This window comes from Oncorhynchus mykiss, chromosome 15, assembly GCF_013265735.2.
Source record: "Oncorhynchus mykiss isolate Arlee chromosome 15, USDA_OmykA_1.1, whole genome shotgun sequence".
In the NCBI taxonomy this organism is placed as follows: Eukaryota; Metazoa; Chordata; class Actinopteri; order Salmoniformes; family Salmonidae; genus Oncorhynchus; species Oncorhynchus mykiss.
Window position 1 is genome coordinate 41,392,693 of NC_048579.1, and position 16,142 is coordinate 41,408,834.

Below are 16,142 nucleotides of genomic sequence, written 5' to 3' on the forward strand. Positions count from 1 at the left end.
GAAGACAGCTATGCTCACAAGTATACCACCAACACTCACGTTATTCACTGTGGCCTGGCACCATCGACCTGTCAATCCAAATCCTCACCGTCATTACTGGCGACTGCAATAAAAATGCCTTTGATAAAACGGCTCGTTGGTCTAGGGGTATGATTCGCGCTTCGGGTGCGAGAGGTCCCGGGTTCAAATCCTGGACGAGCCCATGTGTAGAGCCTTTAACAATCTGAAAGAGGCGGTTCTTGGGCAACAGTTTGGAGTGCAGACCAAGGTGGATGAGTGATAAAGGCAATGGATTGCTAATCCATTGTGCTCTGCACTCGTGGGTTCAGCATCGCACAGCATTTATTCATTTCTTCCTTGGTTAAAAAATCTGTCATTTTAACCGGTACATAGATTACCTTCAGACGAGTGTCGTGACCCTTGTGGGGGTCGTAGAGCAAAACTGAGATGGTCAAACAATTTTGTAGGTCAAACCGTTCGGAAGCTACAGCCATTTGTATGAGAAGACTGATTTTCGGGATGTGTCATGTTTTGACAAACATTGTTCTCGCTCTGCCGCATTTCACCAAAGATGCAGAGGTGTGACATCAGCGGTTATGAAGGTTTGAGAAGCATCCAGTGCAAAAAAAGTGACATTTCTAGTTTAAAACAGATTCCAATGGGGATTTTTTATTTTATTCATGTACCGGTGCGTCAATCGGATCAAATGAAATGAGATCCAATTGATTTTGATGTCTACTTTTTAATTTTTTTAATCTACATTAGCTCTTTCTTCATTTGTTTCTTGCTGTTACAGCTAATGAAGATTGAATCTGAAAGACTCAGCAGATGAATTACAGAGTATTTGAACTAAAACCTGGTCAACTGCTTGGAAGACAGCTATGCTCACAAGTATACCACCAACACTCACGTTATTCACTGTGGCCTGGCACCATCGACCTGTCAATCCAAATCCTCACCGTCATTACTGGAGACTGCAATAAAAATGACTTTGATAAAATGGCTCGTTGGTCTAGGGGTATGATTCTCGCTTCGGGTGCGAGAGGTCCCGGGTTCAAATCCCGGACGAGCCCATGTGTAGAGCCTTTAACAATCTGAAAGAGGCGGTTCTTGGGCAACAGTTTGGAGTGCAGACCAAGGTGGATGAGTGATAAAGGCAATGGATTGCTAATCCATTGTGCTCTGCACTCGTGGGTTCAGCATCGCACAGCATTTATTCACTTCTTCCTTGGTTAAAAAATCTATCATTTTAACCGGTACGTAGATTACCTTCAGACGAGTGTCGTGACCCTTGTGGGGGTCGTAGAGCAAAACTGAGAACGACATTGTGTTTGTGAGAGTCTCCCCTTTCCATGGAATGGTCAAACAATTTTGTAGGTCAAACCGTTCGGAAGCTACAGCCATTTGTATGAGAAGACTGATTTTCGGGATGTGTCATGTTTTGACAAACATTGTTCTCGCTCTGCCGCATTTCACCAAAGATGCAGAGGTGTGACATCAGCGGTTATGAAGGTTTGAGAAGCATCCAGTGCAAAAAAAGTGACATTTCTAGTTTAAAACAGACAGATTCCAATGGGGATTTTTTATTTTATTCATGTACCGGTGCGTCAATCGGATCAAATGAAATGAGATCCAATTGATTTTGATGTCTACTTTTGAATTTTTTTAATCTACATTAGCTCTTTCTTCATTTGTTTCTTGCTGTTACAGCTAATGAAGATTGAATCTGAAAGACTCAGCAGATGAATTACAGAGTATTTGAACTAAAACCTGGTCAACTGCTTGGAAGACAGCTATGCTCACAAGTATACCACCAACACTCACGTTATTCACTGTGGCCTGGCACCATCGACCTGTCAATCCAAATCCTCACCGTCATTACTGGCGACTGCAATAAAAATGCCTTTGATAAAACGGCTCGTTGGTCTAGGGGTATGATTCTCGCTTCGGGTGCGAGAGGTCCCGGGTTCAAATCCTGGACGAGCCCATGTGTAGAGCCTTTAACAATCTGAAAGAGGCGGTTTTGGGCAACAGTTTGGAGTGCAGACCAAGGTGGATGAGTGATAAAGGCAATGGATTGCTAATCCATTGTGCTCTGCACTCGTGGGTTCAGCATCGCACAGCATTTATTCATTTCTTCCTTGGTTAAAAAATCTGTCATTTTAACCGGTACATAGATTACCTTCAGACGAGTGTCGTGACCCTTGTGGGGGTCGTAGAGCAAAACTGAGATGGTCAAACAATTTTGTAGGTCAAACCGTTCGGAAGCTACAGCCATTTGTATGAGAAGACTGATTTTCGGGATGTGTCATGTTTTGACAAACATTGTTCTCGCTCTGCCGCATTTCACCAAAGATGCAGAGGTGTGACATCAGCGGTTATGAAGGTTTGAGAAGCATCCAGTGCAAAAAAAGTGACATTTCTAGTTTAAAACAGACAGATTCCAATGGGGATTTTTTATTTTATTCATGTACCGGTGCGTCAATCGGATCAAATGAAATGAGATCCAATTGATTTTGATGTCTACTTTTGAATTTTTTTAATCTACATTAGCTCTTTCTTCATTTGTTTCTTGCTGTTACAGCTAATGAAGATTGAATCTGAAAGACTCAGCAGATGAATTACAGAGTATTTGAACTAAAACCTGGTCAACTGCTTGGAAGACAGCTATGCTCACAAGTATACCACCAACACTCACGTTATTCACTGTGGCCTGGCACCATCGACCTGTCAATCCAAATCCTCACCGTCATTACTGGCGACTGCAATAAAAATGCCTTTGATAAAACGGCTCGTTGGTCTAGGGGTATGATTCTCGCTTCGGGTGCGAGAGGTCCCGGGTTCAAATCCTGGACGAGCCCATGTGTAGAGCCTTTAACAATCTGAAAGAGGCGGTTTTGGGCAACAGTTTGGAGTGCAGACCAAGGTGGATGAGTGATAAAGGCAATGGATTGCTAATCCATTGTGCTCTGCACTCGTGGGTTCAGCATCGCACAGCATTTATTCATTTCTTCCTTGGTTAAAAAATCTGTCATTTTAACCGGTACATAGATTACCTTCAGACGAGTGTCGTGACCCTTGTGGGGGTCGTAGAGCAAAACTGAGATGGTCAAACAATTTTGTAGGTCAAACCGTTCGGAAGCTACAGCCATTTGTATGAGAAGACTGATTTTCGGGATGTGTCATGTTTTGACAAACATTGTTCTCGCTCTGCCGCATTTCACCAAAGATGCAGAGGTGTGACATCAGCGGTTATGAAGGTTTGAGAAGCATCCAGTGCAAAAAAAGTGACATTTCTAGTTTAAAACAGACAGATTCCAATGGGGATTTTTTATTTTATTCATGTACCGGTGCGTCAATCGGATCAAATGAAATGAGATCCAATTGATTTTGATGTCTACTTTTGAATTTTTTTAATCTACATTAGCTCTTTCTTCATTTGTTTCTTGCTGTTACAGCTAATGAAGATTGAATCTGAAAGACTCAGCAGATGAATTACAGAGTATTTGAACTAAAACCTGGTCAACTGCTTGGAAGACAGCTATGCTCACAAGTATACCACCAACACTCACGTTATTCACTGTGGCCTGGCACCATCGACCTGTCAATCCAAATCCTCACCGTCATTACTGGCGACTGCAATAAAAATGCCTTTGATAAAACGGCTCGTTGGTCTATGGGTATGATTCTCGCTTCGGGTGCGAGAGGTCCCGGGTTCAAATCCTGGACGAGCCCATGTGTAGAGCCTTTAACAATCTGAAAGAGGCGGTTCTTGGGCAACAGTTTGGAGTGCAGACCAAGGTGGATGAGTGATAAAGGCAATGGATTGCTAATCCATTGTGCTCTGCACTCGTGGGTTCAGCATCGCACAGCATTTATTCATTTCTTCCTTGGTTAAAAAATCTGTCATTTTAACCGGTACATAGATTACCTTCAGACGAGTGTCGTGACCCTTGTGGGGGTCGTAGAGCAAAACTGAGATGGTCAAACAATTTTGTAGGTCAAACCGTTCGGAAGCTACAGCCATTTGTATGAGAAGACTGATTTTCGGGATGTGTCATGTTTTGACAAACATTGTTCTCGCTCTGCCGCATTTCACCAAAGATGCAGAGGTGTGACATCAGCGGTTATGAAGGTTTGAGAAGCATCCAGTGCAAAAAAAGTGACATTTCTAGTTTAAAAACAGATTCCAATGGGGATTTTTTATTTTATTAATGTACCGGTGCGTCAATCGGATCAAATGAAATGAGATCCAATTGATTTTGATGTCTACTTTTAATTTTTTTAATCTACATTAGCTCTTTCTTCATTTGTTTCTTGCTGTTACAGCTAATGAAGATTGAATCTGAAAGACTCAGCAGATGAATTACAGAGTATTTGAACTAAAACCTGGTCAACTGCTTGGAAGACAGCTATGCTCACAAGTATACCACCAACACTCACGTTATTCACTGTGGCCTGGCACCATCGACCTGTCAATCCAAATCCTCACCGTCATTACTGGAGACTGCAATAAAAATGACTTTGATAAAACGGCTCGTTGGTCTAGGGGTATGATTCTCGCTTCGGGTGCGAGAGGTCCCGGGTTCAAATCCCGGACGAGCCCATGTGTAGAGCCTTTAACAATCTGAAAGAGGCGGTTCTTGGGCAACAGTTTGGAGTGCAGACCAAGGTGGATGAGTGATAAAGGCAATGGATTGCTAATCCATTGTGCTCTGCACTCGTGGGTTCAGCATCGCACAGCATTTATTCATTTCTTCCTTGGTTAAAAAATCTATCATTTTAACCGGTACATAGATTACCTTCAGACGAGTGTCGTGACCCTTGTGGGGGTCGTAGAGCAAAACTGAGAACGACATTGTGTTTGTGAGAGCATCGCACAGCATTTCTTCCTTGGTTAAAAAATCTGTCATTTTAACTGGTACATAGATTACCTTCAGACGAGTGTCGTGACCCTTGTGGGGGTCGTAGAGCAAAACTGAGATGGTCAAACAATTTTGTAGGTCAAACCGTTCGGAAGCTACAGCCATTTGTATGAGAAGACTGATTTTCGGGATGTGTCATGTTTTGACAAACATTGTTCTCGCTCTGCCGCATTTCACCAAAGATGCAGAGGTGTGACATCAGCGGTTATGAAGGTTTGAGAAGCATCCAGTGCAAAAAAAGTGACATTTCTAGTTTAAAACAGACAGATTCCAATGGGGATTTTTTATTTTATTCATGTACCGGTGCGTCAATCGGATCAAATGAAATGAGATCCAATTGATTTTGATGTCTACTTTTGAATTTTTTTAATCTACATTAGCTCTTTCTTCATTTGTTTCTTGCTGTTACAGCTAATGAAGATTGAATCTGAAAGACTCAGCAGATGAATTACAGAGTATTTGAACTAAAACCTGGTCAACTGCTTGGAAGACAGCTATGCTCACAATTATACCACCAACACTCACGTTATTCACTGTGGCCTGGCACCATCGACCTGTCAATCCAAATCCTCACCGTCATTACTGGCGACTGCAATAAAAATGACTTTGATAAAACGGCTCGTTGGTCTAGGGGTATGATTCTCGCTTCGGGTGCGAGAGGTCCCGGGTTCAAATCCCGGATGAGCCCATGTGTAGAGCCTTTAACAATCTGAAAGAGGCTGTTCTTGGGCAAGAAGTTTGGAGTGCAGACCAAGGTGGATGAGTGATAAAGGCAATGGATTGCTAATCCATTGTGCTCTGCACTCGTGGGTTCAGCATCGCACAGCATTTATTCAATTCTTCCTTGGTTAAAAAATCTATCATTTTAACCGGTACATAGATTACCTTCAGACGAGTGTCGTGACCCTTGTGGGGGTCGTAGAGCAAAACTGAGAACGACATTGTGTTTGTGAGAGCATCGCACAGCATTTCTTCCTTGGTTAAAAAATCTGTCATTTTAACTGGTACATAGATTACCTTCAGACGAGTGTCGTGACCCTTGTGGGGGTCGTAGAGCAAAACTGAGATGGTCAAACAATTTTGTAGGTCAAACCGTTCGGAAGCTACAGCCATTTGTATGAGAAGACTGATTTTCGGGATGTGTCATGTTTTGACAAACATTGTTCTCGCTCTGCCGCATTTCACCAAAGATGCAGAGGTGTGACATCAGCGGTTATGAAGGTTTGAGAAGCATCCAGTGCAAAAAAAGTGAAATTTCTAGTTTAAAACAGACAGATTCCAATGGGGATTTTTTATTTTATTCATGTACCGGTGCGTCAATCGGATCAAATGAAATGAGATCCAATTGATTTTGATGTCTACTTTTGAATTTTTTTAATCTACATTAGCTCTTTCTTCATTTGTTTCTTGCTGTTACAGCTAATGAAGATTGAATCTGAAAGACTCAGCAGATGAATTACAGAGTATTTGAACTAAAACCTGGTCAACTGCTTGGAAGACAGCTATGCTCACAAGTATACCACCAACACTCACGTTATTCACTGTGGCCTGGCACCATCGACCTGTCAATCCAAATCCTCACCGTCATTACTGGCGACTGCAATAAAAATGACTTTGATAAAACGGCTCGTTGGTCTAGGGGTATGATTCTCTCTTCGGGTGCGAGAGGTCCTGGGTTCAAATCCCGGACGAGCCCATGTGAAGAGCCTTTAACAATCTGAAAGAGGCGGTTCTTGGGCAACAGTTTGGAGTGCAGACCAAGGTGGATGAGTGATAAAGGCAATGGATTGCTAATCCATTGTGCTCTGCACTCGTGGGTTCAGCATCGCACAGCATTTCTTCCTTGGTTAAAAAATCTGTCATTTTAACTGGTACATAGATTACCTTCAGACGAGTGTCGTGACCCTTGTGGGGGTCGTAGAGCAAAACTGAGATGGTCAAACAATTTTGTAGGTCAAACCGTTCGGAAGCTACAGCCATTTGTATGAGAAGACTGATTTTCGGGATGTGTCATGTTTTGACAAACATTGTTCTCGCTCTGCCGCATTTCACCAAAGATGCAGAGGTGTGACATCAGCGGTTATGAAGGTTTGAGAAGCATCCAGTGCAAAAAAAGTGACATTTCTAGTTTAAAACAGACAGATTCCAATGGGGATTTTTTATTTTATTCATGTACCGGTGCGTCAATCGGATCAAATGAAATGAGATCCAATTGATTTTGATGTCTACTTTTGAATTTTTTTAATCTACATTAGCTCTTTCTTCATTTGTTTCTTGCTGTTACAGCTAATGAAGATTGAATCTGAAAGACTCAGCAGATGAATTACAGAGTATTTGAACTAAAACCTGGTCAACTGCTTGGAAGACAGCTATGCTCACAAGTATACCACCAACACTCACGTTATTCACTGTGGCCTGGCACCATCGACCTGTCAATCCAAATCCTCACCGTCATTACTGGCGACTGCAATAAAAATGACTTTGATAAAACGGCTCGTTGGTCTAGGGGTATGATTCTCTCTTCGGGTGCGAGAGGTCCTGGGTTCAAATCCCGGACGAGCCCATGTGTAGAGCCTTTAACAATCTGAAAGAGGCGGTTCTTGGGCAACAGTTTGGAGTGCAGACCAAGGTGGATGAGTGATAAAGGCAATGGATTGCTAATCCATTGTGCTCTGCACTCGTGGGTTCAGCATCGCACAGCATTTCTTCCTTGGTTAAAAAATCTGTCATTTTAACTGGTACATAGATTACCTTCAGACGAGTGTCGTGACCCTTGTGGGGGTCGTAGAGCAAAACTGAGATGGTCAAACAATTTTGTAGGTCAAACCGTTCGGAAGCTACAGCCATTTGTATGAGAAGACTGATTTTCGGGATGTGTCATGTTTTGACAAACATTGTTCTCGCTCTGCCGCATTTCACCAAAGATGCAGAGGTGTGACATCAGCGGTTATGAAGGTTTGAGAAGCATCCAGTGCAAAAAAAGTGACATTTCTAGTTTAAAACAGACAGATTCCAATGGGGATTTTTTATTTTATTCATGTACCGGTGCGTCAATCGGATCAAATGAAATGAGATCCAATTGATTTTGATGTCTACTTTTGAATTTTTTTAATCTACATTAGCTCTTTCTTCATTTGTTTCTTGCTGTTACAGCTAATGAAGATTGAATCTGAAAGACTCAGCAGATGAATTACAGAGTATTTGAACTAAAACCTGGTCAACTGCTTGGAAGACAGCTATGCTCACAAGTATACCACCAACACTCACGTTATTCACTGTGGCCTGGCACCATCGACCTGTCAATCCAAATCCTCACCGTCATTACTGGCGACTGCAATAAAAATGACTTTGATAAAACGGCTCGTTGGTCTAGGGTTATGATTCTCTCTTCGGGTGCGAGAGGTCCCTGGGTTCAAATCCCGGACGAGCCCATGTGTAGAGCCTTTAACAATCTGAAAGAGGCGGTTCTTGGGCAACAGTTTGGAGTGCAGACCAAGGTGGATGAGTGATAAAGGCAATGGATTGCTAATCCATTGTGCTCTGCACTCGTGGGTTCAGCATCGCACAGCATTTCTTCCTTGGTTAAAAAATCTGTCATTTTAACTGGTACATAGATTACCTTCAGACGAGTGTCGTGACCCTTGTGGGGGTCGTAGAGCAAAACTGAGATGGTCAAACAATTTTGTAGGTCAAACCGTTCGGAAGCTACAGCCATTTGTATGAGAAGACTGATTTTCGGGATGTGTCATGTTTTGACAAACATTGTTCTCGCTCTGCCGCATTTCACCAAAGATGCAGAGGTGTGACATCAGCGGTTATGAAGGTTTGAGAAGCATCCAGTGCAAAAAAAGTGACATTTCTAGTTTAAAACAGACAGATTCCAATGGGGATTTTTTATTTTATTCATGTACCGGTGCGTCAATCGGATCAAATGAAATGAGATCCAATTGATTTTGATGTCTACTTTTGAATTTTTTTAATCTACATTAGCTCTTTCTTCATTTGTTTCTTGCTGTTACAGCTAATGAAGATTGAATCTGAAAGACTCAGCAGATGAATTACAGAGTATTTGAACTAAAACCTGGTCAACTGCTTGGAAGACAGCTATGCTCACAAGTATACCACCAACACTCACGTTATTCACTGTGGCCTGGCACCATCGACCTGTCAATCCAAATCCTCACCGTCATTACTGGCGACTGCAATAAAAATGACTTTGATAAAACGGCTCGTTGGTCTAGGGGTATGATTCTCTCTTCGGGTGCGAGAGGTCCTGGGTTCAAATCCCGGACGAGCCCATGTGTAGAGCCTTTAACAATCTGAAAGAGGCGGTTCTTGGGCAACAGTTTGGAGTGCAGACCAAGGTGGATGAGTGATAAAGGCAATGGATTGCTAATCCATTGTGCTCTGCACTCGTGGGTTCAGCATCGCACAGCATTTCTTCCTTGGTTAAAAAATCTGTCATTTTAACTGGTACATAGATTACCTTCAGACGAGTGTCGTGACCCTTGTGGGGGTCGTAGAGCAAAACTGAGATGGTCAAACAATTTTGTAGGTCAAACCGTTCGGAAGCTACAGCCATTTGTATGAGAAGACTGATTTTCGGGATGTGTCATGTTTTGACAAACATTGTTCTCGCTCTGCCGCATTTCACCAAAGATGCAGAGGTGTGACATCAGCGGTTATGAAGGTTTGAGAAGCATCCAGTGCAAAAAAAGTGACATTTCTAGTTTAAAACAGACAGATTCCAATGGGGATTTTTTTATTTTATTCATGTACCGGTGCGTCAATCGGATCAAATGAAATGAGATCCAATTGATTTTGATGTCTACTTTTGAATTTTTTTAATCTACATTAGCTCTTTCTTCATTTGTTTCTTGCTGTTACAGCTAATGAAGATTGAATCTGAAAGACTCAGCAGATGAATTACAGAGTATTTGAACTAAAACCTGGTCAACTGCTTGGAAGACAGCTATGCTCACAAGTATACCACCAACACTCACGTTATTCACTGTGGCCTGGCACCATCGACCTGTCAATCCAAATCCTCACCGTCATTACTGGCGACTGCAATAAAAATGACTTTGATAAAACGGCTCGTTGGTCTAGGGGTATGATTCTCTCTTCGGGTGCGAGAGGTCCCTGGGTTCAAATCCCGGACGAGCCCATGTGTAGAGTCTTTAACAATCTGAAAGAGGTGGTTCTTGGGCAACAGTTTGGAGTGCAGACCAAGGTGGATGAGTGATAAAGGCAATGGATTGCTAATCCATTGTGCTCTGCACTCGTGGGTTCAGCATCGCACAGCATTTATTTTTCCTTGGTTAAAAAATCTGTCATTTTAACCTGGTACATAGATTACCTTCAGACGAGTGTCGTGACCCTTGTGGGGGTCAGTAGAGCAAAACTGAGATGGTCAAACAATTTTGTAGGTCAAACCGTTCGGAAGCTACAGCCATTTGTATGAGAAGACTGATTTTCGGGATGTGTCATGTTTTGACAAACATTGTTCTCGCTCTGCCGCATTTCACCAAAGATGCAGAGGTGTGACATCAGCGGTTATGAAGGTTTGAGAAGCATCCAGTGCAAAAAAAGTGACATTTCTAGTTTAAAACAGACAGATTCCAATGGGGATTTTTTATTTTATTCATGTACCGGTGCGTCAATCGGATCAAATGAAATGAGATCCAATTGATTTTGATGTCTACTTTTGAATTTTTTTAATCTACATTAGCTCTTTCTTCATTTGTTTCTTGCTGTTACAGCTAATGAAGATTGAATCTGAAAGACTCAGCAGATGAATTACAGAGTATTTGAACTAAAACCTGGTCAACTGCTTGGAAGACAGCTATGCTCACAAGTATACCACCAACACTCACGTTATTCACTGTGGCCTGGCACCATCGACCTGTCAATCCAAATCCTCACCGTCATTACTGGCGACTGCAATAAAAATGACTTTGATAAAACGGCTCGTTGGTCTAGGGGTATGATTCTCTCTTCGGGTGCGAGAGGTCCTTGGTTCAAATCCTGGACGAGCCCATGTGTAGAGTCTTTAACAATCTGAAAGAGGCGGTTCTTGGGCAACAGTTTGGAGTGCAGACCAAGGTGGATGAGTGATAAAGGCAATGGATTGCTAATCCATTGTGCTCTGCACTCGTGGGTTCAGCATCGCACAGCATTTATTCATTCTTCCTTGGTTAAAAAATCTGTCATTTTAACCTGGTACATAGATTACCTTCAGACGAGTGTCGTGACCCTTGTGGGGGTCATAGAGCAAAACTGAGATGGTCAAACAATTTTGTAGGTCAAACCGTTCGGAAGCTACAGCCATTTGTATGAGAAGACTGATTTTCGGGATGTGTCATGTTTTGACAAACATTGTTCTCGCTCTGCCGCATTTCACCAAAGATGCAGAGGTGTGACATCAGCGGTTATGAAGGTTTGAGAAGCATCCAGTGCAAAAAAAGTGACATTTCTAGTTTAAAACAGACAGATTCCAATGGGGATTTTTTATTTTATTCATGTACCGGTGCGTCAATCGGATCAAATGAAATGAGATCCAATTGATTTTGATGTCTACTTTTGAATTTTTTTAATCTACATTAGCTCTTTCTTCATTTGTTTCTTGCTGTTACAGCTAATGAAGATTGAATCTGAAAGACTCAGCAGATGAATTACAGAGTATTTGAACTAAAACCTGGTCAACTGCTTGGAAGACAGCTATGCTCACAAGTATACCACCAACACTCACGTTATTCACTGTGGCCTGGCACCATCGACCTGTCAATCCAAATCCTCACCGTCATTACTGGCGACTGCAATAAAAATGACTTTGATAAAACGGCTCGTTGGTCTAGGGGTATGATTCTCGCTTCGGGTGCGAGAGGTCCCGGGTTCAAATCCCGGACGAGCCCATGTGTAGAGCCTTTAACAATCTGAAAGAGGCTGGTTCTTGGGCAACAGTTTGGAGTGCAGACCAAGGTGGATGAGTGATAAAGGCAATGGATTGCTAATCCATTGTGCTCTGCACTCGTGGGTTCAGCATCGCACAGCATTTATTCATTTCTTCCTTGGTTAAAAAATCTAGTCATTTTAACCGGTACATAGATTACCTTCAGACGAGTGTCAGTGACCCTTGTGGGGGTCGTAGAGCAAAACTGAGATGGTCAAACAATTTTGTAGGTCAAACCGTTCGGAAGCTACAGCCATTTGTATGAGAAGACTGATTTTCGGGATGTGTCATGTTTTGACAAACATTGTTCTCGCTCTGCCGCATTTCACCAAAGATGCAGAGGTGTGACATCAGCGGTTATGAAGGTTTGAGAAGCATCCAGTGCAAAAAAAGTGACATTTCTAGTTTAAAACAGACAGATTCCAATGGGGATTTTTTATTTTATTCATGTACCGGTGCGTCAATCGGATCAAATGAAATGAGATCCAATTGATTTTGATGTCTACTTTTTAATTTTTTTAATCTACATTAGCTCTTTCTTCATTTGTTTCTTGCTGTTACAGCTAATGAAGATTGAATCTGAAAGACTCAGCAGATGAATTACAGAGTATTTGAACTAAAACCTGGTCAACTGCTTGGAAGACAGCTATGCTCACAAGTATACCACCAACACTCACGTTATTCACTGTGGCCTGGCACCATCGACCTGTCAATCCAAATCCTCACCGTCATTACTGGCGACTGCAATAAAAATGACTTTGATAAAACGGCTCGTTGGTCTATGGGTATGATTCTCTCTTCGGGTGCGAGAGGTCCCTGGTTCAAATCCCGGACGAGCCCATGTGTAGAGTCTTTAACAATCTGAAAGAGGCTGGTTCTTGGGCAACAGTTTGGAGTGCAGACCAAGGTGGATGAGTGATAAAGGCAATGGATTGCTAATCCATTGTGCTCTGCACTCGTGGGTTCAGCATCGCACAGCATTTATTCATTTCTTCCTTGGTTAAAAAATCTGTCATTTTAACCGGTACATAGATTACCTTCAGACGAGTGTCAGTGACCCTTGTGGGGGTCATAGAGCAAAACTGAGATGGTCAAACAATTTTGTAGGTCAAACCGTTCGGAAGCTACAGCCATTTGTATGAGAAGACTGATTTTCGGGATGTGTCATGTTTTGACAAACATTGTTCTCGCTCTGCCGCATTTCACCAAAGATGCAGAGGTGTGACATCAGCGGTTATGAAGGTTTGAGAAGCATCCAGTGCAAAAAAAGTGACATTTCTAGTTTAAAACAGACAGATTCCAATGGGGATTTTTTATTTTATTCATGTACCGGTGCGTCAATCGGATCAAATGAAATGAGATCCAATTGATTTTGATGTCTACTTTTGAATTTTTTTAATCTACATTAGCTCTTTCTTCATTTGTTTCTTGCTGTTACAGCTAATGAAGATTGAATCTGAAAGACTCAGCAGATGAATTACAGAGTATTTGAACTAAAACCTGGTCAACTGCTTGGAAGACAGCTATGCTCACAAGTATACCACCAACACTCACGTTATTCACTGTGGCCTGGCACCATCGACCTGTCAATCCAAATCCTCACCGTCATTACTGGTGACTGCAATAAAAATGCCTTTGATAAAACGGCTCGTTGGTCTAGGGGTATGATTCTCGCTTCGGGTGCGAGAGGTCCCAGGGTTCAAATCCCGGACGAGCCCATGTGTAGAGTCTTTAACAATCTGAAAGAGGCGGTTCTTGGGCAACAGTTTGGAGTGCAGACCAAGGTGGATGAGTGATAAAGGCAATGGATTGCTAATCCATTGTGCTCTGCACTCGTGGGTTCAGCATCGCACAGCATTTATTCATTTCTTCCTTGGTTAAAAAATCTGTCATTTTAACCGGTACATAGATTACCTTCAGACGAGTGTCGTGACCCTTGTGGGGGTCATAGAGCAAAACTGAGATGGTCAAACAATTTTGTAGGTCAAACCGTTCGGAAGCTACAGCCATTTGTATGAAAAGACTGATTTTCGGGATGTGTCATGTTTTGACAAACATTGTTCTCGCTCTGCCGCATTTCACCAAAGATGCAGAGGTGTGACATCAGCGGTTATGAAGGTTTGAGAAGCATCCAGTGCAAAAAAAGTGACATTTCTAGTTTAAAACAGACAGATTCCAATGGGGATTTTTTATTTTATTAATGTACCGGTGCGTCAATCGGATCAAATGAAATGAGATCCAATTGATTTTGATGTCTACTTTTTAATTTTTTTAATCTACATTAGCTCTTTCTTCATTTGTTTCTTGCTGTTACAGCTAATGAAGATTGAATCTGAAAGACTCAGCAGATGAATTACAGAGTATTTGAACTAAAACCTGGTCAACTGCTTGGAAGACAGCTATGCTCACAAGTATACCACCAACACTCACGTTATTCACTGTGGCCTGGCACCATCGACCTGTCAATCCAAATCCTCACCGTCATTACTGGCGACTGCAATAAAAATGACTTTGATAAAACGGCTCGTTGGTCTAGGGGTATGATTCTCTCTTCGGGTGCGAGAGGTCCTGGGTTCAAATCCCGGACGAGCCCATGTGTAGAGTCTTTAACAATCTGAAAGAGGCGGTTCTTGGGCAACAGTTTGGAGTGCAGACCAAGGTGGATGAGTGATAAAGGCAATGGATTGCTAATCCATTGTGCTCTGCACTCGTGGGTTCAGCATCGCACAGCATTTATTCATTTCTTCCTTGGTTAAAAAATCTGTCATTTTAACCGGTACATAGATTACCTTCAGACGAGTGTCGTGACCCTTGTGGGGGTCATAGAGCAAAACTGAGATGGTCAAACAATTTTGTAGGTCAAACCGTTCGGAAGCTACAGCCATTTGTATGAGAAGACTGATTTTCGGGATGTGTCATGTTTTGACAAACATTGTTCTCGCTCTGCCGCATTTCACCAAAGATGCAGAGGTGTGACATCAGCGGTTATGAAGGTTTGAGAAGCATCCAGTGCAAAAAAAGTGACATTTCTAGTTTAAAACAGACAGATTCCAATGGGGATTTTTTATTTTATTCATGTACCGGTGCGTCAATCGGATCAAATGAAATGAGATCCAATTGATTTTGATGTCTACTTTTGAATTTTTTTAATCTACATTAGCTCTTTCTTCATTTGTTTCTTGCTGTTACAGCTAATGAAGATTGAATCTGAAAGACTCAGCAGATGAATTACAGAGTATTTGAACTAAAACCTGGTCAACTGCTTGGAAGACAGCTATGCTCACAAGTATACCACCAACACTCACGTTATTCACTGTGGCCTGGCACCATCGACCTGTCAATCCAAATCCTCACCGTCATTACTGGCGACTGCAATAAAAATGACTTTGATAAAACGGCTCGTTGGTCTAGGGGTATGATTCTCGCTTCGGGTGCGAGAGGTCCCGGGTTCAAATCCCGGACGAGCCCATGTGTAGAGCCTTTAACAATCTGAAAGAGGCGGTTCTTGGGCAACAGTTTGGAGTGCAGACCAAGGTGGATGAGTGATAAAGGCAATGGATTGCTAATCCATTGTGCTCTGCACTCGTGGGTTCAGCATCGCACAGCATTTATTCATTTCTTCCTTGGTTAAAAAATCTATCATTTTAACCGGTACATAGATTACCTTCAGACGAGTGTCGTGACCCTTGTGGGGGTCGTAGAGCAAAACTGAGATGGTCAAACAATTTTGTAGGTCAAACCGTTCGGAAGCTACAGCCATTTGTATGAGAAGACTGATTTTCGGGATGTGTCATGTTTTGACAAACATTGTTCTCGCTCTGCCGCATTTCACCAAAGATGCAGAGGTGTGACATCAGCGGTTATGAAGGTTTGAGAAGCATCCAGTGCAAAAAAAGTGACATTTCTAGTTTAAAACAGACAGATTCCAATGGGGATTTTTTATTTTATTCATGTACCGGTGCGTCAATCGGATCAAATGAAATGAGATCCAATTGATTTTGATGTCTACTTTTGAATTTTTTTAATCTACATTAGCTCTTTCTTCATTTGTTTCTTGCTGTTACAGCTAATGAAGATTGAATCTGAAAGACTCAGCAGATGAATTACAGAGTATTTGAACTAAAACCTGGTCAACTGCTTGGAAGACAGCTATGCTCACAAGTATACCACCAACACTCACGTTATTCACTGTGGCCTGGCACCATCGACCTGTCAATCCAAATCCTCACTGTCATTACTGGCGACTGCAATAAAAATGACTTTGA

At 42.2% G+C, this 16,142-nt stretch overlaps 13 non-coding genes across 13 annotated transcripts; all 13 read left to right on the top strand.

Moving 5' to 3' along the window:
* Window positions 1–1,001: 1,001 nt before the first annotated feature.
* trnap-cgg lies at window positions 1,002–1,073 on the top strand. Its single transcript has one exon. It is a non-coding gene; the product is annotated as a tRNA-Pro (tRNA).
* An 842-nt stretch (window positions 1,074–1,915) lies between these two features.
* Window positions 1,916–1,987, top strand: trnap-cgg. The gene has a single exon. It is a non-coding gene; the product is annotated as a tRNA-Pro (tRNA).
* An 802-nt stretch (window positions 1,988–2,789) lies between these two features.
* On the top strand, window positions 2,790–2,861 carry trnap-cgg. The gene has a single exon. It is a non-coding gene; the product is annotated as a tRNA-Pro (tRNA).
* Window positions 2,862–3,663: 802 nt separating this feature from the next.
* Window positions 3,664–3,735, top strand: trnap-cgg. Its single transcript has one exon. It is a non-coding gene; the product is annotated as a tRNA-Pro (tRNA).
* Window positions 3,736–4,534: 799 nt separating this feature from the next.
* trnap-cgg lies at window positions 4,535–4,606 on the top strand. The gene has a single exon. It is a non-coding gene; the product is annotated as a tRNA-Pro (tRNA).
* Window positions 4,607–5,541: 935 nt separating this feature from the next.
* On the top strand, window positions 5,542–5,613 carry trnap-cgg. The gene has a single exon. It is a non-coding gene; the product is annotated as a tRNA-Pro (tRNA).
* Window positions 5,614–6,549: 936 nt separating this feature from the next.
* trnap-cgg lies at window positions 6,550–6,621 on the top strand. The gene has a single exon. It is a non-coding gene; the product is annotated as a tRNA-Pro (tRNA).
* A 795-nt stretch (window positions 6,622–7,416) lies between these two features.
* trnap-cgg lies at window positions 7,417–7,488 on the top strand. Its single transcript has one exon. It is a non-coding gene; the product is annotated as a tRNA-Pro (tRNA).
* Window positions 7,489–9,151: 1,663 nt separating this feature from the next.
* trnap-cgg lies at window positions 9,152–9,223 on the top strand. The gene has a single exon. It is a non-coding gene; the product is annotated as a tRNA-Pro (tRNA).
* A 2,544-nt stretch (window positions 9,224–11,767) lies between these two features.
* Window positions 11,768–11,839, top strand: trnap-cgg. The gene has a single exon. It is a non-coding gene; the product is annotated as a tRNA-Pro (tRNA).
* Window positions 11,840–13,522: 1,683 nt separating this feature from the next.
* Window positions 13,523–13,595, top strand: trnap-cgg. Its single transcript has one exon. It is a non-coding gene; the product is annotated as a tRNA-Pro (tRNA).
* Window positions 13,596–14,398: 803 nt separating this feature from the next.
* trnap-cgg lies at window positions 14,399–14,470 on the top strand. Its single transcript has one exon. It is a non-coding gene; the product is annotated as a tRNA-Pro (tRNA).
* An 803-nt stretch (window positions 14,471–15,273) lies between these two features.
* Window positions 15,274–15,345, top strand: trnap-cgg. Its single transcript has one exon. It is a non-coding gene; the product is annotated as a tRNA-Pro (tRNA).
* The last annotated feature ends 797 nt before the right edge of the window (window positions 15,346–16,142 follow it).